Source organism: Bemisia tabaci, chromosome 7, assembly GCF_918797505.1.
Source record: "Bemisia tabaci chromosome 7, PGI_BMITA_v3".
Taxonomy (NCBI): Eukaryota; Metazoa; Arthropoda; class Insecta; order Hemiptera; family Aleyrodidae; genus Bemisia; species Bemisia tabaci.
The window spans coordinates 7,870,693-7,882,424 of NC_092799.1; the positions used below are offsets into that span (position 1 = coordinate 7,870,693).

General features: G+C 41.1%; 1 protein-coding gene across 1 annotated transcript in view; it reads right to left on the minus strand.

Moving 5' to 3' along the window:
• LOC109032700 (probable tubulin polyglutamylase TTLL2) overlaps positions 1-2,376 on the minus strand; it is a 44,812-nt gene extending 42,436 nt beyond the window's left edge. The window contains 1 exon segment of the mRNA XM_072302472.1: positions 1,304-2,376. The gene's annotated coding sequence lies outside the window, so the exon portion shown is untranslated.
• Between the last annotated feature and the right edge of the window lie 9,356 nt (positions 2,377-11,732).

Here is an 11,732-nt window from a genome sequence, read left to right on the forward strand (position 1 = left end):
CAGATTGTTTTCACGTTACCATGATAACCCGAGCTGTATCATTATAAAATTTTTACCAATTTTTCGATACTTTAATGAGGCGAAATAAATTACCAACTTCCGTCAACTAATGCAACCTTGCATATAGATGGTAAAATTATTACGAAGCAATGTATCTTACTTTTTAAAAAGTGCAGCTTTATTGTACCATCATTTATTTAAAGATGATTAATTATCATAACTTCAAAAAATATTGCGTATTGCATCTGTTTTTCTTGTATTGTTCCTTTTTTAATAATACTTTCTAGAAATTACGTTGAAAAGTGTCTGGTTTATCTTCCCGGATAAATGAGGCAGGACTTCAAGAACAAAAAATGCGAACATTTTGGAGCCCCGAGATCGAAATAACATGTTTCTCTTGCTCAGTTTCCTTGTAGTCAGTTCTTAGTCACTTGCCACGTGCCGCGCCGTGTCGGTACCCAGGAGAGAGATACAACTAAACGTACTCTTGCGACGTGCTGATTGCATACCCACTTTTTGAAGGCGATTTGCCTGTCCATCATGTTCGTAGACGCATTGCGCATCGGATCACTCAACTTTCGTTGTTAGTTATTCGTGAGTTCACCGTAAAAATGTGTGGTTGGGTTTCTAAAATATCGCGTGTTCCGATATTACCCCTGCGATAACACAACCGACTTGTTTTTACAGTTCTACACGGAGCCTTTCCTAAGCCTAAGCATACTGAAAAAGTGCATAGCTCGATTTTTTAAATATATTGGTTACGACTCTTCTGCTCTAAGCTATTGTTGATATAATCTGAGTGTACATCCTTTGCAAAAGTTGCATTCAATATATTTCTGGATAGAAAATTTACGCGCAATATGTCGTCACCCCAGTATTTGCTTTTCAATGCAGAGGATAATTGAAGGGCTTTGAGGACATGGCGCATAAGTGCAGTTTTTGAAAAAATTGGAACATCAATGATTTCAAGTGAAACTAGTTGTACTGCGTATTCTGTGAAAAATACGCTCCTAAAGTCCATTTTTTAAGCATTAAAAAGTCAGTTTGAACTTCCTTTCCGCCATAAGGATCCATGTAATTTCAAAACTTCGAACATCTATCTCTCAAAATAGCAAAAACTGCACTGATGCGCCCTGTCCTCCAAGCCCCCCAATTATTCTGTTTTCCGGCAGAATATCTTTTCCGCACAAAGCACATTTGTGGTAATATGCAATAACATTCGCACGCAGATGAAAATGGAAACTTCACGGACCCAAGTTACGGAAGTATGTGAGGAAATGAAATAAAATCAAAGTCCACTTACCGTTTGGAAGACTTTTTGGCGTGTTTGTTGGCAGCAATGTCTTGGCAACTTGTGAGCCGGCCTTTTTTCACTACAGCCGAGCTATAGTTAGGGTATGCATTTTGATCGTTGGAAAGCGTTGATTTTTGCTTAACCTAACCCGTGGGTTGCTTCCTACTGTATCTCTGGTATTAAAATCTCTAGAGAGACCCATGATATGGATTCTAAAAAATTCTGCGTGTAGTCAAGAGGGTTTCAAAAACCGATTGCAAGATTCAAGCATCGCCTAATGTTCAAAGCCGGTTTTTATTCCGTCGGAGATTTAAGTGCTGTAGAACAATAGATAAGAGTTGGTTTTTGGTGGAAAGTATGAAAATTTTTTTAGGAATTCTCACGTGAAATGCACCGTGTATTCGTCCTAAGTTTTTAGAAATGAAATTCGCGGTGATGGTATTCAAAACCACAGCTCTATTAGAGATGCCTCATGACTGTTCGCAGTTGCTGACCAGTGGCTTTATTTTTATTTCTTACAATTGTAAATTAGAGCTGTTGTTCCGTATAGGATTGGAAGAAAATTGGATATTTCTTACGTTAAATGCGACCATCCTCAAAATCGAGGTGTAATTTCTTCACAATTCCACAAAAGTTCTTCCCTGTGTCGGTATTCAAATCCAAAATTCAAGCCACTGGAGGTGAGGATTTGTTCTGCTTGGGGGAGGGAATTTTCGATGTAATTTTGCGTATCGAGCGAAATTCACGGACTTGATGAAATTGGCGGAACTTACGGAATTTACGGTGTTAACGAGGAGTTTTTATTGCTCTGTTGTGTCGAGAAACATATGAAACAACTTGTCTAGCGCAGCCAAGATAAGTTTTTCCGAGGGTGATTTCCGCATGTGGTCTAACAAATTTAGGGAATCTACGGATTTAACGGAGTTTACGTAACGGAATTTGCGGATGTTATACGGAGTAAACGGTACGGCGTGTCTGGCGCGCGGGCGAGCTCACGGAGACGGATGACGAGCTGTAAAGAACCACAATAGTAGACTAAACTGCTTTCCAGGTTAGATTTAAGCTGAGCTCGGGCACGCGATTTATTCTACTTATAAAGTATCTTTCTATCTGTTTCTCTCTCTCCGTTTCAGCCCCCGTTACCCGCCGTCCGCCCCCGCCCCGCCCCCGCCGTCTCACGCTCCCGACTTTCTTATTCTTCTTCTTATACATCAGATGTTCGCGGGGGTGCCCACTTTGACGATAAAATATCCAGTTTTAGGAGCGTGATTCGTAAGACGAAAGTCGCACAATTTAAGATCTCGAGTGAAATCCGGAGTACGAATCTTCACCTCCGGCCAAAGTATCACAAGCGCCATGAATTGAAAAAAAATCTCGGTGTATTTACCATGAAAAGGGTAAAATTACCAAGAATTCAGGGTTCTATTTGATCCCAATTTTTTCTTAGTAAAATTTCCATTTATGGAATTGGTAATTTTACCGAGAAATCTCGGTAAAATTATTGACTTTCTCGGTAATTTTACTGATGCCCGATAAAGACGTCAATATTTTTTATCGACTGTGGTAGAATTACCGAAATAAAATGGCAAAGTTACCGGGAATTGATTACCAATAAAAGTGGTATTCTTACCTGAAAAACAGTAAAAATACCGGTTTTTAGGCAAGCTTACCAGTCAGTCTTGGTAAAATTACCAATAATTGGTAAAAAAAAGTGAGATGGTAAAGATACCAACGGAGGTTGGTAAAAACGCCGAGAATTTTTTTTCAGTGTGCAACGTTTAAAAATTTCCGCCAGCATTTCATTTTTTTACAGAGGAATTGTTCAACGAAGCTGTCCGAAAATTTCGCTGAATTTTCTTTGCGCTGCCGATATAATTCAGTGAAATTTTCAAAAAGATTCAACTGACAATTTCTCTTTGAAAAAATATAATGGCGGCGGAAATTTTGAAACGCCGCATAGCACCTGTGCTATTTTGGCAGGAAGGTGACAATATCTCTCCAACCTTCAGCCGATGTGCCCCCAAAAACTTGAGTAATCGACTGTTTTAAATTTTAGAGTTAAATTCTATGCCACAGTCTGCATAGCGTCCAAGAGTCCCAAGTGATATGACTGCAGAGCAAAATCTACTCGTATTCTCCTTACGGAATGACTTACACCATTACGGCGAGGGATCTACAGTTATTGTGGAGTGTCATTCGCTTATATGGTGCTAATTTCAATTCGCATTCCTATTACTCGGGATTTTTAGGTGCTATAGACTCCGGCACCGAATTTTTCACTGCTCGATTTTTAACATGCACGTACACGGAGAAAAAAAATTCGTGCGTGAGGGGACCAGAAGTTGATCTCTGAAGTTTTCGGATCACGTATCTAAAAACTTGATGTCCAGCTGCCGAGGTTCGGGTCAGACATCTGGAGTATTTCGATATATACCGAAGGGGTCGGGTTACACATCTGAAGTACTCCGGTACATATCGAAGTGCCTCGATGTCTGACCCGAACTTCAGCAGCTCGACCTCAAGTTTTCGGATGCGTGATCAGAAAACTTCAGAGATCCATATGACCTCAACTTCGGGTCCCATGCACGAAGTTTTTTTCTCCGTGTAATGGGCCTGTTGCAAACTTCAGCCAGAGCCAAAAGAAAGGTTATTCCTTTCAGCGAATGGCTCAAAGATCACTATGAGCGCATCGAGAAAGTCTAAAATACACTCCTAACTTCCAAATCTGCGTGAGAAATATGCGTTGCACCGAACAGCACATCGACGGTGAAACTACCAAACCACGTATCTCGTTTGCGGTATTTAAAAATCTACGCTCGCATTTTATTTTTTTGAAGTAGACCAAATCAATATCATTCCTTGAAATTTTCACAGAATTTTCTCCGCACGAGGAGGAAAAATCACAGAAATTTTCAAGACTGGACGTCAAGTAGTTTTTCATTTAAAAAATGAAGTATGACAGGAAGTCTGCGACGTCGCAAACCGAGATACGTGGTTTGGTAGTTTCACCGTCGACATCTCTCTGAGGGAAAATTGTGCTCAAGTGATCTTTTCCCGCTGTACTGAGATTTTCAGTTTTCTGAATCGTAACGCACGTTGGCTATATTTCCAACCTCCTATCTATCGTATGAATATTGCAGTATCACGGTATGGATATCGCTCGAAATGTAATTCGGTGACGAGCTGGCAACGGCGATCCATCCATGCACTGGGCGCTCGCGAAACGTCAGTACACACATCGCACTTCGATCTCTTCGATTGCCTCTATTCTCCACGACGATGAAATAAAACTATATCGAAACGTATATCTGACGATGTATCACAACCGGCTGAACAAGGCATGTGCGGGGGGGGGGGTGGAGGGGGGCAGGGGGGAGAAAACACGGTGATAGCGACCGGCACGTTGCTCACATTCTTCGCGAGAGGTGAGGAACTGAGCCATGATTATGGAAATTTTTGCTTTTCGCTCAATGATACTATGCAACAAAATAAAATGACAAAAATGTCTCCCGGACGAGATAGGGTAGTCCCTATGTATTTTGAGGCACTGAATCCGAATATGACCTTTGTTTTTCCCATCACCCTCCAATTTTCCGGAAAAGTCGATTTTACCCGGATGAATGGGCATTTATGGAGCTTTATCGACTGTTTTCCGCTGCATAATGTAAAACAAATCATCTGTACTGGAAAACTGGAGGGTGATGAGATAAAACCAATGTCATATTCGGATTCAGTAGCTTAAAATACATAAGAACCATTCTACCACGGGTCCAGGAAAAATGAAAATGAATTACATGTATGATAAAAATGCGTCAAATTTTCTCATTCTCCTGGGAAAAGTAGCTTTTTCGGAAAAATGAGAAATGATAGGAAAAAACAATGGTCATTTTTGGACTCAGCAGCTCAAAATACATCAGAATTGTCCCAGCTTAAACCTGGGAAAATTTTTACCCACATTCTGTAGGCGGTTACAACAGTCGCAAAAACGCCCAAAAATTCCCATTTTTCCGGGTAAAATCAACTTTCCCAGAAAATTGGAAAGGTGAAGCATTTATATCAAGAATATGTTGTCTAATTGCATATGTAATGAAAGTAAAACTTCAGGAAAGTAACGCATTTCAAAAACTTCTCTTTGCCTATTTTAAGCGCGTTCTTTCGAATCATCAGCCACGAATTCTTGAGGGAGTTCTGGCTCTCGAAAAACTGAAATGCCAAACGAAGGACTCCACGAGCTTTGGCGAGAGGGTTTTCGTTTTTGCCTCGAAATCTGAGAGTGTAACGCACGAGGACGCGTATTTGTGCGTTTTCTATGGGCGATTCGGGAAAATTCCGTGGGGGGCCAGAGGGGTACCTACCGCATCACAGATTTGTCTGGGAGCGCAAAAGGACATGTCGATGAGGGGGATTTGTGGAACGTCTCGAGCTCCAGGAAGGGGATGGCGGGACTTCCTTAGCTCCTAAGAAGGTTTGGCGGGGTTTACCTAACTTCAAGGGGGGTTACGGAGGGCCTTTAAGGAAAAACACCTCATGAACATTCAAGAGTTGCCATATTTCCTCTCGGAAAATAGTTATTTTTGAAGAAAGTTATAAATATTTCTCCTTGAAATGTTCAGTAACTTCAGGTGGAATTGAGACCAAAATTATCGGGGAAATCGGAGGAAAAATCTTTACACATTTTCCCGAAAATTGGTGATTTATCGAAGGAAATATGGCATCGCCTGAAGGTTCATTCGGCGTTTTTCCTTAGCACGGCAGAGTACTTTTGTGCTTCGGAAAAACGCCGTATAAGCTTTCAGACGTTGCCAAAGCTTTGATTTAATAGCAGTTATCCAAGAAACATGTGAGAATTTTTCCTATAAATTTTCAGATGATTTTATTCGCGATTTGATTTGAAATATTTAAAAATTTCAAGGAAAAATATGCATGACTTTCCTCAAAAATACATGTTTTATACGAGGAAATTCGGCAGCTATCGAATTATCATACGGCATTTTTCCTTAGTACGGCAGATTACTCCCCAGAACTGCCGTGCTAAGGAGGGACGCTGTATGAACATTCGAGAGTTGCCAAATTTCCTTGGATAAAATTTTTATTTTAGAGGAAAATTGTGAATATTTTTCCTTGAAATTTCCAGACTTTTTAGTTTGGCAGCATAGAGCGGAGCATTGCGAGTTCACACCTCGTGCCATCGCGCCTTCAATTATAAAGATGCAACACGGCCATCCATCAAGCACGAATAGTTGTATCACTGCGCCGTCATCATCGCGCATCTTTTCCCTCGCTCACAGTGCGTTTTACCGTTCTACCGGGCCGATTTCAATAATGTATACGGATATATACACTGCCGTGCTAAGAAAGAAATTCGTATGAACATTCGAGAGTCACCACATTTCATCCGATAAAATGTTAATTTTTGAGAAAAGTTATAAATATTTTTCCTTGAAATTTCCAGACTTTTTAGATCGAATTATAAACAAAATTATCCGAGAAATTTGCGAGAAAATGTATACAAATTTTCCTGAAAATTAGTGATTTGCCAGTGGAAATTTGGCAACGCCTGAAGGCTCATCCGGCGTTCTTCCTTAGCACGGCAGAGAAGGACTGACGTGAAAGTGACCTTTCCAATGCAATGATCGTGATTTTTTAGCCATTTTCCGCAAGAAGGAACTCCTCTCCTCGCCGCAACAAAAGTTTCCTTACCCGATCTTAGCCTCGTGCGACGATAACGAGCCATAAATCAAGATCATAAATCAGGGTCATAAATCATCGTTCCTCGGGTCTCCATCATCCCGGAAGTGGAGTCGCCCCGAAGGGCTGAGAGGGGCCATCGGCGGTGATCAGCTGATCCGCCGGTTGGCGGGCTCGCGGGACAGATTACGAGGAACGCGGCCCGGAAAAAATCCAGCTCCCTTTCCGTGATTAAAAGTTTCGAGTCGCTAAGCGGAGCGGATAAATTACGAGATAACATGAAATAATTACGGTGCCCCGTCCCCCGTGATTGCCCGGGCAGCATGAAATTATTTTTAACTGTTTTGTCGTCGTTCAACGGGTATTTATTCTGCGCGAAGCCGCAGGATTTGTCTAAGCGGACATGTTCACGTTTTCCGCTCCCTCTCGCGTTGCCGCACTAGTGGGTAATGTTGTAATCTGAGACTAGAGTACTTAACTCAGGGTGGCATGAAACGGAAGAAGGAAATGAAAGATTGGAAACTTCAGTGAAATATTTTATGAAAAATTCACGGGGCTGTGGAATATTTCATATTTTTCAGGGACTAGAGTATACAACCCGAAAACACGAGTCACCCGAGTCAAAAACACGAAAATAGAAGAAATTCGCAATTTTTACATGGTGCGAAACATGAAAAGGAACCGGTAATTTTCAACATCTTTCATTAATTTCGAAAAGTTCATGAAATATTTCACGTGAAGTATTAAGATTTTATTTTTCATGAAATTTTGCCACCCTGACGTACTTAACTCTTTATGGCATGAATTGATTTTGGATCTTAGATTCTGGGGGACACTATTGTATTTTGTAGTTTGTATAAAAAAACAGAGGTTACCAATTTTTTTCTCAAATATTAAAATGTTTGGGAGTCAGTTATTCAGAAACAGGAAAAACTAATGTATATGATATCTCCTCTCTGTTAGCAGAATACTCTGCATGCGGGCTGTAAATTAAACTTATTTCTCTTCATTGGTAAGTGAGTGCTTTAGTCTCCTGACAACAGAATTGCGATCTCAAAATTCGAGAAAAATGAGTTGTCAACACCTTCTCATATTTTTCCTTCACATTTTCGATTTTTCATTACATCTCAGTATTCTCATTAGGGATGGCTGGATTTTGTTCATTTCTGTCTTTTTCACGTCTATCTCCCAGCCATCACCTACAATCACCCATTACTTTAATTACTGAACTTGCAGCTGATAGCTCCACTGATTATAGCCAGCCAATAGCGTGTAGACTTGTTGTCTCACCACCTGTGACGTCAGCAAGTCTATAAAAGCTTGCGCTGCCCTAAAATCTAGGTCTTACTCCATCCCCGACCCGTACTAGTACGTAGTGCCTTTTTCGCCCTTTTGGCACAATTCTAAGTGACTATTTCAATTCTTGTAATTCTGTAACTTTTTTCTCTCTTTCGGTCTCAATACAACTCTAAATTTTCCATCTCAAAATTTCGTCATTTAATTCCTTCCCAAGTAGTTTGTTGTTCCTACTCAAAGAGCAACTGATGCCGAACGGTTATTTTCAACGCTCATTTATGACATGAGTAGTAGCTGAAAAATAGAGCCAATCGATGCGATATATCGCACGTCATTCTGATACAAAATATGGCATCGAATCACCTTAACTAATAATATAATAATATAAGTATCAGTTGATATTTCTAAAACTGCTCAAGTTGGCAATTCTGAAAGAGAGGGGACAAAATCACAGTCATACTTAACTCTAACTCTGCCGAAGACACGGTAGTGCATGAGGAGAAGGACTTTGGTGCAAGAAGTTTGCGGAAACTTAGGTAGTTTTTATATCCTTTCAAGCAGCCACGGAGGCTATAAATATCACTGCGCATACAATCCGTGCCCACGCGGAAACTTTTGACCGAGGAGGTAAATTAGCAATTGCTTTACATTTTGCAATTAGGAACCACTATTTCCGGCTCACTCCATGCAGGAACAACACACGTGCCGTTGGTTTACCTATCCAGATGGGTTCTTTTATGTAAAAGTCAAGAATACTAAATCCCTTTTGCAAAATGTACTCCAATTAAATGCCTCCATCGCAAGAACGCTCCGATCTCGTGAGTTTTGAGTGATCCCTGCAAACCTGATCAATTAGGACTCAGTAATTGACCGTTAACTTTATAATTTAAATGCGCATTTTTAAAGGGCCCTTCCTCTCGATTATGGCAGCGCCAAGCCTAAACACTTATGTGTTATGGGAAACTAAGGATACATACGTTGTTTCTAAGCCGAGCCAGAAATTGTGGCCAGAATTTGTGTGTCATTGGAAAATGCAGTCCATTTGAACCGCGCGTTTAACAGAGACGCACCAAGTCCCATCAAGTTTGGATTGAGAAAATGAGGTCTGAAGTTTTATTTCGCAACAAGACTCACTGTTGAGGAAAAAATTTCAAAAATATTTTTACGTTCAAAGTATTTTTTCTCCACTTTGAAATTTTGACAGGAAAAAATTTATGATCGGCTAAATTCACAATTACTTACTCCCAACTCATTCTATTCTAAAATGTGGCTAGGTGAATTCCTGCATTCGATCTTTTGGTCGAAGGAAAAAAATTGGGAGAAGTCTTCCTGTCAGATGAATTCGGGTGCAGGCGGAGGGATCAAAAACGCTACACGAATTTATAAAAAACTAGTCGTGATTAGCTCGCTTTGCGAGCTGACACGTCTAGCCGGGGAGTGCCCCTGGACCCCAGTTCTACGCTTCGCGACGAACTTGCGACTCGCTCCGCGAGCCGCCACCGCCCCGCACAGTTTTTAACATTGATGAGGAGACAACATCTATGTCTTAATCTTCTTTTTCACCAAGTTTTACAGAAATTGATGTTCTAGGAGTCCGGACCGCGTTTTCGTGCGGGGCCGCCATCTTGGATTTGGAAATGTTGAAAATCTGACCAAAAATGCGAGTTTTCCGTCAAAATACACCTCCTAATGCCGAATTTCACAAAAATCGATGGATCGGAAGCCAAGATAACAACTTAGACCACGATCGCCATTTTTGATTTTTGAATTTTGAAAATCGGACCTAAAATTCTAATTTCCCGTCGAAATACACCTCCTAATACCGAGTTTCACAAAAATCGATCGATATCAGGAAGCGATGTAGCATTTTAGACCACGATCGCCATTTTTGATTATTGAATTTTGAAAATCGGACCTAAAATTCTAATTTCCCGTCGAAATACACCTCCTAATACCGAGTTTCACAAAAATCGATCGATATCAGGAAGCGATGTAGCATTTTAGACCACGGCCGCCATCTTGAATTTTTGAATTTTGAAAATCTGACCAAACATTCGAGTTTCCCGTCGAAAAGTACCCCCGGATACCGAGTTTCACGAAAATCGATCGAACAGGAGCCGACTTAGCATTTTAGGCCACGGCCGCCATCTTGGATTTTGAATTTTGAAAATCTGACCAAAAATTCGAGTTTCCCGTCGAAAAGTACCCCCGGATACCGAGTTTCACGAAAATCGATCGAACAGGAGCCGACTTAGCATTTTAGGCCACGGCCGCCATCTTGGATTTTGAGATTTTGAAAATCCGACCAAAAATTCGAGATCCCCGTTGAAAAATACCCCCGCTAACCAATTTCCACAAAAATCCGTTGAAAAATACCGCCTAAAACCTTATATTTCGTCTATAAGGCAGTGACGTCACGCAACAGGATTGAACCTGTTCGGCGCGATGCGCGTAAACAACCGCGTATCTCCAATGTAATGCTATATGGAGAAACAACTTTTCGCTCTTGCGGGCGTCCTAAGCAGCGGATTTGAACGGGAATAATTTTAATCAACTCCTCGTTACAATAGCTAAGCGTGTACCAATTTTAAAGGAAATCGCTTCGGCCAATTTTTATCTAGGGGGGGCAGAGTGAGTGGGAACAGCAGCTTTATATAGAGTAACTAGTCGTGATTAGCTCGCTTTGCGAGCTGACACGTCTAGCCGGGGAGTGCCCCTGGACCCCAGTTCTACGCTTCGCGACGAACTTGCGACTCGCTCCGCGAGTCGCCACCGCCCCGCACAGTTTTTAACATTAATGAGGAGACAACATCTATGTCTTAATCTTCTTTTTCACCAATTTTTACAGAAATTGATGTTCTAGGAGTCCGGACCGCGTTTTCGTGCAGGGCCGCCATCTTGGATTTGGAAATGTTGAAAATCTGACCAAAAATTCGAGTTTCTCGAATTTCGTCGAAATACACCTCCTAATACCGAATTTCATAAAAATCGATCGATATCAGGAAGCGATATAGCATTTTAGGCCACGGCCGCCATCTTGGATTTTGAATTGAAAATCTAACCAAAAATTCGAGTTTCTCGTCGAAAAATACCCCTGGATACCGAGTTTCACGAAAATCGATATAACAGGAGCCGACTTAGCATTTTAGGCCACGGCCGCCATCTTGGATTTGGAAATTTTGAAAATCTGACCAAAAATTCGAGTTTCCCGTCGAAAAGTACCCCTGGATACCGAGTTTCACGAAAATCGATATAACAGGAGCCGACTTAGCATTTTAGGCCACGGCCGCCATCTTGGATTTGGAAATTTTGAAAATCTGACCAAAAATTCGAGTTTCTCGTCGAAAATACCCCTGGATACCGAGTTTCACGAAAATCGATATAACAGGAGCCGACTTAGCATTTTAGGCCACGGCCGCCATCTTGGATTTGGAAATTTTGAAAATCTGACCAA